Raw genomic sequence first — 17608 nt, forward strand, 5'->3', positions numbered from 1 at the left:
TTGTAGCGTAACTTTTCAGAATTTTCTTTAACAACCACTTTATTTTCAGACGTCAAGAGTTATATATATTAAATGGCTCATTCCGTGGTTATGCTCTGGTTTCCCTTCAAACCTCGTGCTAATCTTTCGCCTTTTACTAAAGATTACCGTGGAGGGGAACAACTTAAATGAGCTTGAACTAATTTTTGGACCCTTCGAAAGAAGGGTTATTTTGGAAAGATTAAGCCAACCGAGCTGTAGGCAGTCGTTCGCCTGTTTTGAAATTATAAGAGCGCAGTTTCAAAATTGCGACTCCCAATTTCAAGCCGAAATGTAACCTAGTTACTACTAACAAAAGTTTTTTTTACTCATAAACTTATCTAAAAATTAAGACACTGAAATTAACTAAACACGTCAAGGGGGGGGGGGGGGTGTTCTGGCTCGGCTGACGATATGCACACCGTCGCAAAAGCAACTGCATTTGGTTGACATGATGATATGGAATCGGCCCTCGACACCACAACCATGTAAAGCGGGCTTGCATATGTCGCCACTAAACTACTGTGGCTTTCTTGTAACAAACCACATATCAATCAATACGTTCAGATAGGACGTTGAACTAATCAGTCTGAAACCGTATTAAGGACAATAATGCATGGTATTACCCGGCTATCGACATCGTGTTGTTCTGCTTTATCTTTATCCCAGGCTTCTTTATAACGAGTTAGCAGTGTAATTGAGGGATTGCTCCATATTGCACCTACCAACGCGAATTTGATTTAATCTTCAATTGCAAGGGACAGCGCGAACGCAGTCCCAGCTACCAAAAATTACGCACCCCAAGCAACCGCAATTTGCGGATGTGGCGAGCGTCAACCCTTCGAAGTGCAATGAAGGGCCTCTGCTCGGGGGAGCCTCCTTGTTGATCAAGGCATCCCCAGTGCCAGGTAAGTATGCTCGACGGAGCGGCGAAAACAGTTATATATTACTTCTCATTTCAGAATAAACTGGTTGCGTGTCTTACAGGAGGAGCGCTTCCCTTCAAAAATACACATAGACTGGACATTAATTTGAAATTTGCCTACACGGTTTGTGGTATACCATTTTACCCAAGGTCCATTAAAAAATGATCATCACGATAAAATCAAAAGAGCAAGAGCTAGCCTATCGTCTCCGCCGTAGGCGGAGCAAAGTATAGGAGAGGAATCAATCAGAGGCACGGTGGAATGAAGGAGAGTTCTGAGTATGTAGCGCCATCTATCGAGGAGAGCTGAGTATAACACCAGAGTCATAGCGATATGAAACGAACACAAGACAACGAAGAGAAATGTTTTTGTAAATTTTTTTAAAAAATTCCGTTTTTTTTTGTATGTTTCAGTTTTGCGAATTTTTTTTTTTTTTTTTTTTATTTTTCGGCCTTTTTTCAGTTTTTACATTTTTTTTTTTGGACAAGACAATACCAATAAGAGGACAAACACAACATTTAGAAGAAAATAAAAAATAACACCCGAATTTGCTGCCTACCCGGGGTCAAGCTGCGAATTTGTTAGGAGGTTATGCGTAGTGCTCAGAGAGTCAAAGCAAAGTAGTTGCGTTTCCGATGGGTAGGATATTTGTCATTTCTGTTTATGTATCCTACCTGGGAGTTGATAGTGGGGTTTGGGTGGCCATAGATTTTTGTATAAAATTTCTTAATGCAGGGAAGTGGAACAATTTATTTGCTCGGCGAGGCATCGCATTAATTATACTATTGAGAGTGTTAGCAATGGCACCCTGATTATTTGAGGTGGAATGTTTACTAGCCAAATCGGCGAAAGTGAGGTCTGGTCGCACACTCATACTTTGCTTTGGTTTTTGGACGTTGCTCTCAGTTCTTCTCCAGACATTTTCCCTAACGTTGTTTTCCTTGGAGTTTGGTTTGGGTCTTTTGATGCAATCGTACGAGCTTGCAAGGTGGGAGTCGCCGCAATTGCAGCATTTGGGGGGGGGGGGGGGGTGTTTACGTCTTTTTTAGTCTCTGCCGTGGTGTTTATCGCCGCATTTTAAACATCTGGGATCTAAGGTACACAAATGCTGGGAATGTCCCCATCTCTTGCATCTATAGCATTGTGTAACTTGGCCTTTCCTTCTAAAAGTTTCAATTCTAATTCTAAAATATGATACTTTGTCCAAGTTGTAGAATGTTTTGTTTTTGTCATTTTTTTCGAAGTTAACAAAAATGAGGGGAATTGGGATTTTTTCTTTACCTTTGGTCATTCGTATAACCTTAATGGGATTGTATCCTTGTTCTTTTATATCATCAACTAAATCGTCAATTGCATAATCAATGGGTAGGCCTCTAATAACCATTCTGAGTTACCTTTCCTCATCTAGCTGGTTAGTGAAGGATTGGATATTGTGTTCCTCTGTGAAATTTCTAATGTTCTTATGTTGTTCTGAGGTTTTTGGCTCGATAGCTATTTCGCCTCCAGCAGTTAATTTGCATGTAACGTTGTCTTGGATTTTTTCTTGTATTTTCTTTAAAATGGGTTTAGGGTCTGTGATTTTAACCAAATGTATTTTCGGTATGTTATTTCTTTTACTTTTCTTATTTTTGTTTGTATTTGAAAGCTTTTGTTTACGTTAGTTATACCTTCGCTATCCGAGCTATCCATCATGTTTTTATGACTATCGTTTTCCTCATTTGTTTGTGCAATTTTGGTTCCCTTACCGTTACCGCGAGGGCTAGCTTCGGCAAATCCTGATCCGAAATACCTCTTTTCTTCGACGATTTCCTATCATTCAGATCTTGCTCTAATTTATTTAGCCTGTCATTATTAGATTTTTTCAATAATTCCATTTCAAATTTTAAGTCATCGAGATTTTCCATATAAACTCTTAATTCCTTATTCAAATCCTCATTTGCTACTTCAAGTTCATTTATCTGGGTTTCCTGAGTTTTTAATTTACCCTCATAAATTTTAGCTTTTTGCTCTTCAGCATCAAACAATGTATTAATTAACGTGCCTAAGTATCTTTTATCATATTCAAATTTATCTATTTCCACTTGATCGTGGATGGCGGTAATAACTAATCTTAATTTAAGAATTACTTTGTTCAGTTCATCTAAGTCTTTAATTTTCCTGCATTTCTTAATTAGTTTAGTGGTGATATTGTGATCATATTTGTTTTTGGCTAGGACCTGGTTTAGTGTAATGGAAATACCACTTACCATCTGGTACTACTTGTCCAAGTCCAGCGGCTGGGTCGTCTCCGTCGGTACATTTTCATCTTCATCCATCTCAGATTCATTCGCAGTCTCTTTCGCCCAGTTTGTCTGGTAGTCATTCACCTCGTTCTTTAGGTTAAGCTCGGCGTCCATCTTTTCCCTCACTCTCCTCCGGGAGCCCGGTGAAAGGCGCAGCGCTGACATATATTTTTTATTTTATTTAATACAATTTAAAAACTCCTCGTGTTCCACACAGTATGCCACGAGGCTTACAAGAGTAAGTATAAAAAACATAAAAAGTTGAAACTTTAAAAGTTTAGACTGTTAACAAAATCAGAAAAGATGACAAAAGTCTCGGATCTTTTAACAAGATCCGAGAAAACAGGCGGCCAGCATAAGGAAAAATTTACCAAACCTTTTCTGAAGACAGTCCTAGGGCCATCTTGTAAACTGCAGTGCAGAAGAACATGTTCAGCGCTCTGCTCGCCAACTCCACAGTCAAAAAGCAAATTTGGCAAAATGCCAAATCTAAACAAGTAACTTTTAAAATTTCCATGGCCAGTGAGAAATTGAGACAGTTTAAAATTTGTTTAAAAATAGCTGCACTGCTGACGATGAAAAACAGTAGGGAAGAACCTCCTTGTCCACCGTGCATTTGAGGAGGCAAGATACTCCGTGTTCCAGTCTGCGATAGTTTTCTCCCTTGCCAAAAACTTCCAGTGAGACCCAGGATTATCCATGATTAAGTCAATACCGCGCCTTGTCGCTTGCTTAGCAAGTTGCCGTCGGCCGTCCGAAAATCTTCGGGGAACCGGTCCCCACGCGCATAAGCTATTGTTCTACCTCTGTCTCTTCTCTGAGAAAGAAAAAATTCTCCTTACTGTCTCCCTAAAAACACACATATCATTTTCAGTTTGTTTCAATGTCTTGTTAACAATTCAAAAAGATGCGCGTACTCACCACATATGCGCATTCTAAAAATCATATTTTTCTGACATTTAAAACATGTTCTATATAGAGCATGGCACTTTTAAATTTAACGAACATTGATCTTTTTAAAAAAGCATCAGGTATTCAAAATTTGAAGGAAAAATTTGTATTAAAGACGCTCTATATAATGACTTTCTCTACTTTTCATGGTCCTGGATACTTCACTGTAGTTTTAGAACCACTCTATTTATTGACGATATTTCGTGGTCCCTTGAAAGTTGTTAAATGGAGAATGAACTGTATAAATAGTAAGAAAATGCGGACATGAAATAAATATTTTGGTAAAATTAATTCAGTATTATGTTAAACAATTACAAAACATACTTTTGCTTTCTTTACCCTAAGTTATTATTATTTCCAAACATGTGTAACATAAAATGAAAGATAGAATATTGTCATATTCAGATTTAAGAGAAAAAAAAAGCTTTTTAATTACTTGAGGTATGTTGGTTCAGTCCAACGTACCCCCGCAAAGAGGTGGACCAAAGTACCCCACGTTCTTGGTCTGAAAAAAAATTGTCATAATTAGAAGAAGAATTTTTTTTTCTTTGTGACAAAAAAAAAAAAAAATCAAACAATTGTGAACTAAACAAACTTACTTTAAGAAAGACGTTCATTTTTTTTTTTCTGCAATCTTGATGAAACCCATTTAAAAAGAAAAATAAGTTGCAGTTTTCTGAAATATTTTTGAATGATATAGCATTACTCTATCATTCTGTAGATAGGTATTTTTGATGTTTTGAAATTTCTTGTCTTGATCTTTTGTAACATTTAATTGCAACCCTTTCTCTAGGGCAGAACAAGAAATACGACGCAATATATTCTAAGTACAGGAATTGTATTTTGTGCACATTATTTGAACTTTACTGCATTCTATATGAAACAGCATTTTCGTTCATAACAAATTGAGAAAATAAAAGTAGTAAAATTGAACATAGATTATATTCTAAGAAATAGAAGAATAAAATTTTACATTGCTAGCATAATTTACCAGTTACAAATCGCATAATTTACCAGGTCTTCTATAAAATTCTACTTAAGAGCAATTACATTATTGGTGAAAGACGTAGAAATTTTTCAACGTATGTATTGAAATAACAAATTGAACTAAATTTCATTAGCTTGCCAGTTTTTTCTCCTAAGCAACTTGTATAAGAATAGGAAACGCGATTTTTCGTCAGCTTTGCGCAGAGGCAGTGTCATAGCCAATGAGGTTCTACCGAGGCGTAACTATTGCTAGTTGAAAACTTTCCCCAATACCCCGCCATGGCGACGTGAAATATCGTCGGCATAGGCAATTTTTGGGAACCCTTTCGGGGGTTTGCTAAATGAAAGTTAGAATTGGCGGGAAGTTCTATAATCGTGTGCATTAGGAGTAGTTAACAGTGCCCTCCTCTCCGTTATTCGGAAGATCGGAAGCTTTCCGAAATTCTAGAGCAGAGTTCCTCAAACTTTTCGGCATTGCTCTTTTAGACTAAGAATTTGGCGACTTCTCAAAATTTTAATTCTCCTTCTTCTTGTTCATCTCTCTGTTCTGAATCAGATCAGATCCATGAGGTTGTTCGCCTTAATCAACTTCAAGACAGAAGCAGGTCTCTTCAGTAGATCCTCGCGTACCAAACCCACACAAAAAATCAGATGTTGTGCAGTGACCTCTTCAGTATGACATTTGGTGCAAATTGGGAAAGTCCTATTACCATGGGAAAATCTGAGGGTTTTTAGATGACCTTTAGAGGATAAGTTTTAATTTTATCTAAACCCTAAAGCAATAACTAAAAACCACACAATTGGTTTTTATCCTTAGAAACACAAGTAACTAGTCAAATAAACATGATTTTTTGTCTCTTGAATTATTTTCAAGTCCCGAGACACAAAGGAAGGGGGTTTTAAGTTTGACATGTCTGTGTGTGTGTGTGTGTGTCTGTCTGTGGCACTCTAGCGCCTAAACGGGTGGACCGATTTTGAAAAATTTTGTTCGAAAGGAGAGTTGTTCGAGAGTGTTCTTAGCTAGTTGCATCTTCGGATGACCCTAATCAAAGAAGACATTAATTAAAAACCTCTGAAAGTTTTTCACGACTTTAGCAGTGAAAACATGTTTGAAAAATTTTAAATTTAGTAACAAAATAAAGAGTATTTTTTTCTGCGTCTGATAAAATGTGTTTGGATTTGAGGTTATAGTTGGATGAAATGAATTCATGCCCTTGTGCAAAGCGGGTACACCTTTATTCGTGCAAATTAGCAGAAGACTTATCAGTTCAGCTTATTTCGTAAGTGGTCTGTAAATACCAAAGAAAACACCTTTGGTGCCGTGAAGTTTCGATTTCATATTGCCAAGTCTAACTGACACAAATGTAAAAGCCTACCCGCTTTGGGCAGATGGTAACTGATCCTGATGCAACTGCAGGAACACTGAGCTTCCCTACAATTGAGCATGGGTTCGCTGAATTGAATAGCTTGGCCAACAAAGCTGTGAGCTACGTCACCGTCCAAGTTAGTTTAACTTGACTAATTTGTTTAATTAATTTGACTACCCGCTTTGAGCTAACCTCATGTGGGCAAAGCGGGTTTTTGGAAGGGTTTACTGATAATTTTTATATTGAAACGTATTAGTTTGAAATTGTTCTTTCAAATACAAACAATGGCAACCAAAAAATTATGAATGCCAAAAAAGTGCGTAGTGTTAACAAAAACTTTTTTTTTTTACTATCAAATTTAGCGTATCCGCTTTGAGAAACTTTCCCCGCATACAACTACTGAAGAATGTAATTTTCAAATTCAAGTGCATTTTATGCTTACAATGGAATACAAACAAAACTTACAGGAGAGGTATTCATATTTCATTCTGTGAGATTTCAGCTCAGCAGTCGTGAGGCTATGAGAATTTTATTTATGAAGGAAATAAAGTTCCAGAATCCGCTGATAGGTGGCGCAGTCAAAGCAACTTATGTGGAGAAAAAGTGAAATGCATACTAAAAGAATTCTTTAAACACGGAGACCTCGTTTGCAAGAAATATTCATTGGATTCCAAGGGCTTTGTATTAATTTGTTCGTGTTAAAGCAGAAAAAAGGAAATGTGACATGAGAAACACTCTAAAAAATGGGTATTTTGAGTTGGATGCAGTTATTGGAAAATTTGATTTTTAAATTGAACCTCTAAGGCTAAATGCATTTTATGTTTACAATAAACTGCGGATGAAACTTTCACAAAAGGAAAATTTTTTTTCTATCTGTAATATTTCACCAGAGCAGTCGTGAGGATGTGGGAATTTGTTTGTGAAAGAAAGAAATTTCTAAAATCTACCGGTAGATGGCGCTAGACGGGAAATGCTTACTGAAAGAATTCGTTAATTACGGGGAAGTTGTTCGCAAGAAAAATAATACGTTCAGAGCGTTTTACGAAGAGTTTATTTGTGTTAACAGGGAAAATAGCGATTGTGACAAGCGAAACACTTGCAAGAACGGGTGTTTTGAGTTGGATACAACTTTTGAGAAATTTGATGTTTAAACTGAACTTCTTAATCCGTGTCAATTTCATGAAAACAAAACAAGGGACGAAAGAATGGGGTGGTTTCCTTCAGTCATAAGTACCACTTTTAGTCATTGAAATGGATAGAATGAGCAAAAAAAAAAAAAACCAAGACCCCAAAAAAAATTTTCATTTTCCCAACAGTTTTTTCTAAATTAATTTTTTTAAGTGTCCGATTTTTCAAACAAGGCGTGGTCTTTATGACGTCAGATGATGCACTTTGCCGCATATTTCTTGTACATTTCCACGTTATAATAATCGAGCAGCGAATTAAAATTGCGCTCTTGCGCTCCATTCTTGCTATCAACCATATCGTTGCCAATACTTGCGAGCAAAGATGCGAATTAAATATTTTGGACCGTGAATGGCAACACTGAATGGCATTTCACTATTGTGATGTCATCGGCAGAAGCGTTAAACGATGAAAGAGCACCGATTTAAGTAATTTTTTAAAAATATTAAACTTTAAAGAAATAATTTAAAAAATGGTCAGATTCTATGTTTTTAAACATGCTCATTCCGGAAAAAATACTTTCAAAATTTTGGAAACGACCCCATTACATAAGTAAAATAATAGAAATAGTTAAAGAATTCAAGAAATAATTATTGCATATTCGGATACTTCACCATAGCAGTCGTGATTATATGGGAATTTGTCATAGGATGAAACGTAGCCTACGATGATTCAATACAGTCGACTCCCGCTTCAACGCGATCCGACCTACGCGAAATGGCTATAAAGCGAATTTTTTACAAGGAACGAATTCTAGAGCTAACGCGAATTTTTCACCCACAACATGAATTTTTTAGAAGGAAGTATCAGTTTCGTTATTGGCTACTAAATATTGATTTCGTGAATGTTATTACATCCCTTTGAGCATCACTCACAGCCAAAGTTCCCACGCCAAACTAGTCTAGTGCATCAAATAACCATAATGGCACCTTAGTGTCACCTTCATCTAAAGTTTGAAAATGTGAAGAAAAAGAAAGTTTCTGATAAAAAAATTTAAAAAGTCTAAGATTCTCGATATGCTTGAACAATTACAAAACGTCAAAGATAGCGCGACAATAAGTATGAGTGAATCTTCCATAAGTACAATTAAAAGTCAAAACAAAAAGATGTCCGTTAAATTTTAGAACTAACTAGTAAGTTTCAATATTGAAGCTTGCAGAGCAGTCTAGCAAAGTAAAAATTAGGAAAATGGAAGCTACGCGCGCTCTTGCATTGTGGGTTAATAAAAAGATCAGGTAGAGGAAATGTAGCCACAAATTGAAACGTTTTAAATAAAAGTTGAAGCGTATTTAAAAATGTATTAGATAAGAATAACGATCTGATCTTGGAGCATAAATCATCACTAGTATCTTTGTTTTTTAACTCGTAAATATTGCTACTATATTTACTGTACAGTACTATTTTGTGCATCATTTTAATTTTACTGCATACTGTGCGTACCGTGTTGTTTTATTTTATATATTTTATTCCCATTGGTCATTCATTTTGTGCATCTTAAGTATTTCATGTTGAATAACATTTTTTTATTTTTTAAACACAGTAAAAGTTTAGTTCTTCCTGGAAGAAACTGTAATGGTTAAGGAATGCTTTAGAGCAGTTTGAGGGGTGTTTATAAGTGCCTAAAAGTATTTGGTATGCTTTAAAAAATTTCTATGCATATATTTTTCCACAACGCGAAATTTCAACTTACGCGAGGAGTCTTGGAACGCATCCCTCGTGTAAGTCGGGACTCGACAGCAGCTCCAAAAGCGGCCGATAGATGACAGTCAGGGTGATTCAAGTACCTTAAACTTTTATTAATCTCGAAAATGTTGTTCGAGGGTTTACAAGCAATTTGTTCGTGGTTAGTGTCAACAGGGAAAACAGTGACTGTGACAAAAGAAATACTTGGATATGTTGAGTTGAATACAACTATTGGAAAATTTGATTTTTAAATTTAACTAACGAATGTATCTTTTGTTTACAACAAAATTCGGTCGAAACTTTTACAAAAAGAATCAATATTACAATTGCTGCCTAGAGTTTTTCCTTCTTTCCAAAAGGATTTAAAAAAAAAAAGAGTCGAGTCGAACTTGGAGTCGGTAATTTTCCCTCGACTAACTCCACAGTCCTGCTCTTGAAGTCTCGGTTGAAGGAAAAGAGAAGTATTGTCGTTGCTGATCCCATTGGTCCAAACCCCTAGACCAAGTCCAAGAGATCGTGTCGCGCTAAATGTCAAAAACATTCCCAACTCTCATCCGACAGTTGCCCCACGGAGGCACCGATACAAGAGATAATATGAGAAAGAGAGGCAATAGCAAGCAAGGGCAGGTAGAAAAATTCCTGTTCTTGAAGTCTCGGTTGAAGGAAGAGGGAAGTGTTGTCGTAGCTGATCCCCTTGGTCCAAACCCCTAGACCAAGAGATCGTGTGGCACTAAATGTCAAAAACATTCCCACTCTCATCCGACAGTTGCCCCACGGAGGCACCGATACAAGAGATAATATGAGAAAGAGAGGCAATAGCAAGCAAGGGCAGGTAGAAAAGGTCCTGTTCTTGAAGTCTCGGTTGAAGGAAGAGGGAAGTGTTGTCGTAGCTGATCCCCTTGGTCCAAACCCCTAGACCAAGTCCAAGAGATCGTGTGGCACTAAATGTCAAAAACATTCCCATTCTCATCCGACAGTTGCCCCACGGAGGCACCGATACAAGAGATAATATGAGAAAGAGAGGCAATAGCAAGCAAGGGCAGGTAGAAAAGGTCCTGTTCTTGAAGTCTCGGTTGAAGGAAGAGGGAAGTGTTGTCGTAGCTGATCCCCTTGGTCCAAACCCCTAGACCAAGAGATCGTGTGGCACTAAATGTCAAAAACATTCCCACTCTCATCCGACAGTTGCCCCACGGAGGCACCGATACAAGAGATAATATGAGAAAGAGAGGCAATAGCAAGCAAGGGCAGGTAGAAAAGGTCCTGTTCTTGAAGTCTCGGTTGAAGGAAGAGGGAAGTGTTGTCGTAGCTGATCCCCTTGGTCCAAACCCCTAGACCAAGTCCAAGAGATCGTGTGGCACTAAATGTCAAAAACATTCCCATTCTCATCCGACAGTTGCCCCACGGAGGCACCGATACAAGAGATAATATGAGAAAGAGAGGCAATAGCAAGCAAGGGCAGGTAGAAAAGGTCCTGTTCTTGAAGTCTCGGTTGAAGGAAGAGGGAAGTGTTGTCGTAGCTGATCCCCTTGGTCCAAACCCCTAGACCAAGTCCAAGAGATCGTGTGGCACTAAATGTCAAAAACATTCCCATTCTCATCCGACAGTTGCCCCACGGAGGCACCGATACAAGAGATAATATGAGAAAGAGAGGCAATAGCATGCAAGGGTAGGTAGAAAAGGTCCTGTTCTTGAAGTCTCGGTTGAAGGAAGAGGGAAGTGTTGTCGTAGCTGATCCCCTTGGTCCAAACCCCTAGACCAAGTCCAAGAGATCGTGTGGCACTAAATGTCAAAAACATTCCCAACTCTCATCCGACAGTTGCCCCACGGAGGCACCGATACAAGAGATAATATGAGAAAGAGAGGCAATAGCAAGCAAGGGCAGGTAGAAAAGGTCCTGTTCTTGAAGTCTCGGTTGAAGGAAGAGGGAAGTGTTGTCGTAGCTGATCCCCTTGGTCCAAACCCCTAGACCAAGTCCAAGAGATCGTGTGGCACTAAATGTCAAAAACATTCCCATTCTCATCCGACAGTTGCCCCACGGAGGCACCGATACAAGAGATAATATGAGAAAGAGAGGCAATAGCAAGCAAGGGTAGGTAGAAAAGGTCCTGTTCTTGAAGTCTCGGTTGAAGGAAGAGGGAAGTGTTGTCGTAGCTGGTCCAGACCCTTGGATAGTACAGTGAAAATATTTTTTTTAAAAATACCACAAAAAATTATTTATTTAGTAGCTTATGTATTCTTTGCAGCGTATTACGTAAAACACAGAAATTTTAGTTTTGGGTGTCAAAACAAATGTTTGAATGTTTCTATTGGTTATTTTTAGGTTAGGCATCTATCTAAATTCTATCGACACGCGTGCGCTCTGCACGAAAGCTAACTTTCAACTGAAGGGCACAAGCGTAGGTATGAGGATAGACACTTTTCCTTTTGAAATTTGACGCAGCAGTTATCCCCCCATCCATCCCCCAAGTCAAAATTTCCCGAATCAAATTTTCATTTTTGAGGTTTTGGCCAGCTTTTCGGGATTTGGCCCCACTGTGCGTCGGCAGAAATTCTAAATATTCGTCTGGTCCTCAATGCAATCTGAAAACAAAATCCAGTATGTACTATGGTAAAATCATTCTTGAAAAGTCGTTCTATCTGAAGATAAGAGCTAAAGTTTTTATACCGCCTACGTTTTTGAACTATATCTTGCTATGGGAAGCAATTTTCAGTGATCGATGAGATCAAACGTATAACTTAACTAACAGTGCTATCCAACGGTGTCTCCTTTTGTCAATGTTTCACAGAATAAGAAAAGAAAAAAAAATCTTTTCCACCACTTGTTTTCAACACGTTATTTATTATACATAGGAAGTTGAGGATTTCACAGACGATTCCATCTCAAAAAACTGTGAAGCTAAAACGGGTCCAGGCACTAAGTGCACAAAAAAGAGGTGCAGCGAGCATGGAATGTTCTTAGGGTTAGCTAGTAAGTGTGTCGTGCAGTTACAAAACTGGCCATCTCCAAAAAACTAAATTTTTGGGGAAAGCCATTTTACTGTTACATCAAGCATAATCGAGGTCAAAACTAAATCTCATTGGTTTTTAGTGATATTAGGGAAGGGTGTTGGAAAACGTTTATGTAAATGGTGGTGGTATGTGGAGGGGGTATTTACTTATATTTTCATTTTGGATTTGGCCGCTTTTGCAACTCATTTTGGAGTTGGTCGGTTTTGCTACTAATTTGAACGTAAAAATTGCTATACTAAATTTAGATATTGGGATTTTAGGGTACGATAAACATAACTCTCAAGAATAAGACGATATAATTTGAAAAATCAAACAGATCAGAACAGCTGACCAGAATTATTTTTAAGCATAATAAAATAATATAGAAAAATAAAATAATATCAACATTCAAGAACTAGAATCTCATACTACTGCAGCATTATCGTCTTCAGTAGGCTCACACATTTCTTCCTGATGTTCTTCATAACTACTGTTTTCTTCCTCTTCGCCTATGATTCCATCACCTTGAGCAGATGATGCCATCAAGATATTTTTGTAAAAAATCAAGCGCACATCCCTCTCCCAGTTTGACCCAAAATGTTTGGTCAGTAAGTTTTGGACATCGCACACTTTCTGAGGCTTCACCAGTAAACCTGGAAATACACTCGTAACCTTACTGGTTGCAATGTCCCTCTTAGTCTTCACAACAGACTTTTTTGCTCCTACCTCAGATCTATAGAAAACCTCTCCTTGAACCAACACCTTATTATTTATTCTGCTTGGTTATAAAAAATCTCTTCCTTGGTGCAAATTTGAAATGCCATTGTGATGTGGGTTTTGAGGATGGTACTGATGGTTCTCATCCAATCAAGATCAGTGTAGTAGTCTCTTCCTTGCTTGTATCTGTTCCACTTTCCAAGAGAATGTCGTCAAATTCTGAAGGCTGAACAAAGGTCTCAATTTTTTTTCAACTTCTCAATTTGGGCGAAAACACGATATGGAGGAATGAATGAATGACGGGGAATGGGGAAAATGACTTCCACTTTTTTTCAGATGGGTTGGGGCGTAACGAGTCATCCAATATTGAAGCATGAACATCATTGTTATGTTTTTGTTTTGGCCACCACAGCCGTCAGCTACCCATTTGAGGACAGTGACTCCACTGAAATCGGTATTCTGTAACCCACAAACTTTTCCATGATCGACAAAGCAACGTGCACCACTGACCAATATTAAACACGACGACTATGAAGCACAGGGAAAGGTAAACAGAAAGAGAAGCTGAAAAGGTACATTCCAGATCTGGATCGGCAGCGCCATCTAGCGGATATGGACATGGCCGGTTTTGAAACTCACATACGACAGGATTAGGCCGGGTTTGCAGCACATCAGGATTTTCAAATGCATATTAATTGAGGATTTTGTCGGTTTTGCCGTGACTTTAGGTATCCAATAGGTGGAACATGGATCTTAGCACCCAAAACACTGAAAAAACATGTTTCTCAAAATTGAGGAGTTGGTCGGTTTTGCAACTACACGACACAAGTAAACATACTAAAAGTTCCAGCCCCCTAGGGATGAGCTGAAGGTGGGAGAGAGGGGAAGAAAATTTTGGGTATTTCAAGAAAATGCGTTTAAAATAAAAATTCAAGCTAAATAAATTTAATACGAAACTGTTTCTACACAAGTTTGCCAAATTTCCAATAATTTCCCGGGTATATGTTATGAAAAATCGACGATTTTCGGAAGAATTTTCTCTTTTCCTTCAATTTGATATGCTATTTTGTTATATTTAATTCAACCAATCAAAAGTTACAGAATTCCAAACACGCACTTTCATGGCAAGAAAACGGAACACTTGACATTCACAAATTTCAAACTGACTCAAAAGGATCGCGCACTTCCTCTTTCCTCAATGAATTTGCTAATCCTGAGGGACACTAAAGAAGTATTTGTGGATTACTACAACACAAATGACTTTTTTTTTTGGGGGGGGGGGGGGAGTGAAATTTTGTCTTCTTGACAAGGGGAAGGAAAGAGTAAGAAGTTAACAACAACAAGCCTTTTTTAATACGAATATGTTTATAAGACTCAGTTTATGACAAGTACTTTGTGACAAATAAGGAGGGGGCGAAAAATGTTGAAAAAGAGTGTAACATCATTTATGGACAACCACTTACCAAGAAATCGGACGGAGATTTGCAGAACTACGTGTATGCAGTATGAATTACTAATTAAGCTCCATACCCATGGCATTGTTTGACGAAAGTGAACTGAGAAAGTGCAGAAAGCCAGCACTTCCTCAGTAAGAAATTTGTTAGAAGTAATTAGTAAGTAATAGGTAAAAAGAAGTAATAAGTAAACATACTGAGAGTCACCGACCCTATGGGGTAGGCAGTTAAAAGTGGGAAGGGGCAGCCAAATTTTGTGGTTATCCATTCTATGTCGGAAACGGCAGGAAAAATGTGGTCTGAATAAAAGTGAATGTTTACTAAATTTATTGTGAAATTTTTTAACGTCACATTTCCAGTGGGTTTTTAGGTATGCGTTCTTGAAAATCAATACATTTCGAAAAAAAAAAGGAAAAAAAAGTTATCTCTTTCTGTCTCAAAGTGTCTATGCCAAGCAGGCGCTCAAGGGATCTTTTGCAGCAATCATGAGACAAGGACCCCGACTGTCTTGAAAATCCACCGACTGAACACTTGAACTGCAAATTCAATCCTGATACCAAAGAAATACGAAGCGTATGCCCAATCACCGTGACACCCAGCTGACAAGCAATCAATAACTATAAAGTTCTAGCATGTACTCAATTTTGATAATCTTAATTGAAAATTTTAATAATAGTAATAAGGTAAATGTTGCTTGGACTGACAGAAATAAAAAAAATGAAAATATCATCTTGGTTTTATTCTGAGGCGGAAGGGTCATGTCACTAGCAGTTGAGAAGTTGTTATAAGAAATTGGTAATGTACTGATGTCATCGTCGTCCCCTTCGTCATGGATAAATGTTTTGATTCCGTTGTAGCAAACTGCCCTTACTCCATCAGGAGCAGCATCCGATTCCGAGAGTTTCGGCACGAGTTGGTCATTCCTCCTTTCCTAATCCCCCAATCCGGTACTTCACCATTAATTTACTAGCCACAGGCGTACTTGGCATTACGGCAGAGTTAGAGATCAGTCTTGACGTTTGCAGCTACTTTGATAAATGATCTGTAACGGAACTCGTCGAGGGACTTTTCTGTGGCTAGAGCTTTCACTGTAAAAACGATTCAGAAACGTTCCTGGAAAATAATGGGCAGCAGATGTGCCCAATTTCTGCCAGTAACATATCTTGCAAAGTCCATGAACGTTTTCCGCTAAAACTCAGTAACCTTCCTGATATTATCCTGGAATCTTCCTAAAAAATTCAGAAATCGTCTTGTTAGTAGCCAATCGCGTCTTTGGAAAATTAGAGTAAACTTAGGAAAGTATGATACAATAGCTTGGCATCTTCCCGATTTATCAGGGAAGTTCCAAAAGCATTACTGCATGCATAGCCAAAGCTAAGCCAGAATTGCAGCTCACCTGCAAGCAATGCACAGCTACGTGATCCATACTTATCTGCTCCGTTTGGGAACTTATTTAGCGTGGACGGGCCGTAATAGCCCTGAAGACGACTCATTTTATAAATACACTCAGTTAATATTTAATCTGGGAGCTAAAAATATTTTTCATACCAGTAAAAAGTCTGCATTCGTGCAACTTGTAGCCATTCAGGAAACTTTTTGACAATGAAACTTGATTTTTCCAGGAAGTGAATAAAAACCATTAAAATCCCGAAACGTAACGCGGAAACACTCAGTAACGTTTGGGATTTTTTTTTACAGTGCAGGTTTGTAAGAGTTTCGACCAGTGGTGGCTTTAACCACGGATAAAACCGGTTAAAACCGGCATGGATAAAATCAGTTTTGTCCAGTTTTGGCCATTGGATAGGGATGTAGGAAATATTAGAATTTTAAATCAATATAAATGAGTACATAATTAAAAGACATGAAACATCAATCCTTTAATCAGTGATTATTCATTATTTAAGTAAACAGTCAATTTTACACCCTAGGCAAGTCATAAATGGCGGCATGTTTAAGAAGGTTAGTCACATCATAGGGGAAATATGTCATAATTTTTAAAAAATATATTTTGAAAAGTGTAAATAGCATAATATATAGATTTTTTACAGTTTTAAGTGCACAAAATGAGTTTCAAATTAAATCAAAGTATATTACTTATTTTCTAATTCATTGAGTATATGTTGCAAGTTTTGTGAAGAATAGATATTAGTTTATTGCAGGCTGTTTTTGTATTCTTAATAAACGAGTTTCTGTGCTGTGAGCAATTTTCAATGTTAATACTAGCTGCATCGCCCGGCTTTCCACGGTCTACCATGGAAATAAAAGTCATGTCAAGGGAGGCGTGTTTAACAGTCAGGCTTGAACAATGCCCAACAGCGACAGATAAGAAAAATTGCATTTAAATCAATAAACTAGTTTGAAAAATTATTTCAATCATGATAAACTGACATCCTATTTATTTTAATTATGCATTAAAATAGGCAACTTTATGCATGCAAACTGTATGTGTGTACATATTATTGTGCTTTTATACAATACAGTTTTGGTCAGCTCTATGGTTATTAAATCCAGTTTTGATCGGTTTTTGCCAGTGGGATGGCCAAAATAGGTTTTGTTCAGCCAAAACTACAACTCTGCTAAAGCACCCCATGAGTACGACCCCAGCAGCCTCAATGGATTCAGGAGAAGAAGAACTGTTGATAAATACCTAAGATACATGTTGTATGATTTTAGATTTCTAATACATTTTGATAGTAGAATGTGGTGATCAGTTGGGGATTTGGCTATCAAGAGAACAGTCAGGAGGGCTTCCTCTCCAATGATAGCTACCGAAGAATTTTGCCATCTGATGATAGCCGTCTTCGCAATATCAGCATCACCTGAAGCTCGGAGCGTATTTGTCTCGTTTTTCAACAGCTTCATCATTCGTGGATTTGTCAGCTGACTGATGTTATGAAAGTTGGACAGAAACCTTCTTGTTAATTTTCTAACTGACATTGATGTGCATATGGTTTATACGGTCGCCTCTTTTTGCCTAATAGTTTTACAGACTAGGTATCTTCAGTAACGACAAATTCAAATAAAATTAAACCAATGTCGTCATTAATTTC

At 37.7% G+C, this 17608-nt stretch overlaps 3 non-coding genes across 3 annotated transcripts; 2 read left to right on the forward strand and 1 right to left on the reverse strand.

The window, feature by feature from the left end:
- The first annotated feature begins 90 nt into the window (after positions 1-90).
- On the forward strand, positions 91-207 carry LOC129228817 (U5 spliceosomal RNA). The gene has a single exon (XR_008581000.1). It is a non-coding gene; the product is annotated as a U5 spliceosomal RNA (small nuclear RNA).
- A 566-nt stretch (positions 208-773) lies between these two features.
- Positions 774-934, reverse strand: LOC129228741 (U1 spliceosomal RNA). Its single transcript, XR_008580935.1, has one exon. It is a non-coding gene; the product is annotated as a U1 spliceosomal RNA (small nuclear RNA).
- A 4422-nt stretch (positions 935-5356) lies between these two features.
- Positions 5357-5497, forward strand: LOC129228804 (U4 spliceosomal RNA). Its single transcript, XR_008580988.1, has one exon. It is a non-coding gene; the product is annotated as a U4 spliceosomal RNA (small nuclear RNA).
- The last annotated feature ends 12111 nt before the right edge of the window (positions 5498-17608 follow it).

The sequence above is a fragment of the Uloborus diversus genome, chromosome 8, assembly GCF_026930045.1.
Source record: "Uloborus diversus isolate 005 chromosome 8, Udiv.v.3.1, whole genome shotgun sequence".
In the NCBI taxonomy this organism is placed as follows: Eukaryota; Metazoa; Arthropoda; class Arachnida; order Araneae; family Uloboridae; genus Uloborus; species Uloborus diversus.